Raw genomic sequence first — 2,658 nt, 5'->3', positions numbered from 1 at the left:
CTGAAACCTGTCCACCATGGGTGACCCTGATGATATTTAAAATACCCATGGCATACATCCAGAGTCATACCAACTCACAAGTTGGTATGACAAACTGACAGATGAGTGTCATTAGACTAGTGTCATTAGACGAATGTCATCTAGTTATTGTTGTTGTTGTTATGTGCTGTCAAGTCAATTCTAACCCATAGAGACCCTGTATAGGGTTTCCAAGGAGCAGCTAGTAAGCTTGAACCACCAACCTTGCAGTTCAAACGACTTTGCAGTCTGATGCATTAGCCCACAACGCGACACCAGGACTCCATTAGACAGATACAAATTAAAACAACAAGATATCATCTCAGCATTAACTGTGAAGTTCAAAAAAGCAGAGGACAACAAATGCTGGTGAGGGTGTGGAGAGATGGGGCCCCTCTTACATTGCTGGTGGGACCAGTCTAGAAAAGGGTATGGGCTTCCTCAAAAGTTGGAAATAGAAATACCTTATGACCCAGTAATCCCTCTACTTGGTATACATCCACAAGAAATATGAGTCATAAAATGAGTAGATACATGCACACCAATGTTCATCGCAGCACTATTCACAATAGCAGAAAGATTAGAGACAGCCTAAGTGTCCATGAATGAAAGAATCCATTAACAAACTTTCATACATTTACACAATGCAGTACTTTTTCAGCCTTGAAGAATAATGATAAATCAGCAAAACACCTCATAATATGGATGAATCCTGAGGACATTATGATGAGTGAAATTAATCAATCACATAAGGACAAATATTGCATGAGACCATCATTGTAAAAGCTTCAGAGACTATTTCCATACTAAAAGAAACATTCTTTGATGGTTACCGGGGACGGGAAGGAGGGAGTGTCATTCACAGGTTAAGGGGTACACATGTTAGCTCAGGTGAGGGGGAAGACAATATACAAGGGTGAGGGTAATACACACAAAGGATGGGGGAATATGAACAATGAAGATAGGGGAAGACTTAGGGGTAAGCTTGGGTTATATGTGATTGAGGTAAACAGTGATTTATACACAACCTTGGAATAATAGTGTTCTGTGATACAGGAATGAAGACATAGTCTGAATTGGCAGAGGAGAAGAAAAATGTGTGAATATCCACAATATTCACTTTCTTGTGGATATTGGTTTCTGCTGCCTACTATTGTAAGATAGAAATTTGTGTGTGACAGAAATGAATATTGGTAATTATGATGACAGAAAGCCTGTAAGCCTGATTCGGCCTATAACTGATTGCATTTGTTAAAATGAGAAATAGAATCTGCCCAGGGAAATAGTCTTCTTGTTAAGTCTTTGTGGAGTATGTGGCCTTAGGTAATATCCTGAGCCCCACTAAGAACCTTCTGAGCTGAGACATTCCCACCTGCAAAAACATGCAGATCAATCCATGTCAGCCTGGGAGAACAGAAGATTATTTTTGAACAAAAGACCAGCAGGAAAAAAGCACTATTTGTCTGTTAGTATATCAAACAAACTGTTTGCTTTGAAGGTGTCAAGGCAAGAAAATTCAGCGAATCAGGGAAAAACCCCTTCTGAGATTGAAACTCAGAGAACCTGGGAGCAGTCGCCTGTGCTTGCTGGTGACAACCCTGGTCTACTTGTGACTGGAAGTGGGGGCAATGCAGCACTGAAGGTATAGGCTAAGTTTGGCCATGTTCCCTTGACACCCATTGGCCTTGAGATGAGAGAGAAGAGGAAGGGCTGGTTAGTCTGAAGTTTAGGGAGATGTGTGAACTCCTGAGCCGATGGGCACTGACCTAGCTATCCACTACAGGTTAGAGCAGAGAGTGTAGCAGCCAACTGGTGTGAAATCCCAAACTTGTAGCTAGTACCCATTTAACCTAGCTTAGATGGCTAGCTGACCAGAACCCAACCAGGTGAAACTAAAGATGCTTGATATTGTAACTGTAAATTGCTACAATTTTATGAACTTTTGCTTTTGGATGCAGTTGTTCAAAATTCCAACCAGAATGGAAGGATTCTTCATATCAATGATCAAACTTGTTTCCTCAATGGACTGGGTTATTGTTAGGTGCCTAGAGTTGGTACTGACTCACAGAGACCCTATACCCAACATAATGAAACACTGCCTGCGCCTGCACCTGCACCAACCTCAAAATCATTGCTACATTTGTGCCTATAGTACTGCCACAGTACCAGTCTGTCACATTGGGGTTCTTCCTCTTTTTATCTGACCCTTCATTTTACCAAACATGATATCCTTCTCCAGAGATTGTTTCCTCCTGACAATATTACTGAAGTATGACTAATGAAGTCTGGCCATCCTGGTTTCCAGGATGGCCAGCAGAGAAAAGCACTACTTGGCTGTCAGTATGTCAAGCAAGCATCTGGCTGTCCTTCTTTCAACACAGATTTGGTTGTTCTTTTGGCAGTCCATGGTACTTTTAATATTATCCACTAACACCATAGCTAAATGTATCAATTCTTATACTGTCTTCCTTATTCACTTCCCAAGTTTCACATGCATATGAGATCACTGAAATATCAAGGTTTTGATCAGGAACACCTTAGTTCTCAAACTGATATCTTGATCTTCAACACTTTAAAGAAGTATTGTACATAAGATTTGCCTAATGAAGTATGTAATTTGATTTCTTGACTGCTGATTCC

The 2,658-nt window shown here is 40.7% G+C and overlaps 1 pseudogene; it reads left to right on the top strand.

Annotated features, from left to right (window-relative positions):
* The first annotated feature begins 973 nt into the window (after positions 1 to 973).
* Positions 974 to 2,658, top strand: part of LOC102811941 — a 110,247-nt pseudogene continuing 108,562 nt past the window's right edge.

This window comes from Chrysochloris asiatica, unplaced genomic scaffold (genome assembly GCF_000296735.1).
Source record: "Chrysochloris asiatica unplaced genomic scaffold, ChrAsi1.0 scaffold00145, whole genome shotgun sequence".
Taxonomy (NCBI): Eukaryota; Metazoa; Chordata; class Mammalia; order Afrosoricida; family Chrysochloridae; genus Chrysochloris; species Chrysochloris asiatica.
The sequence above is the reverse complement of the archived record's forward strand: the minus strand, read 5'-3'. Positions and strand labels throughout refer to the sequence as shown.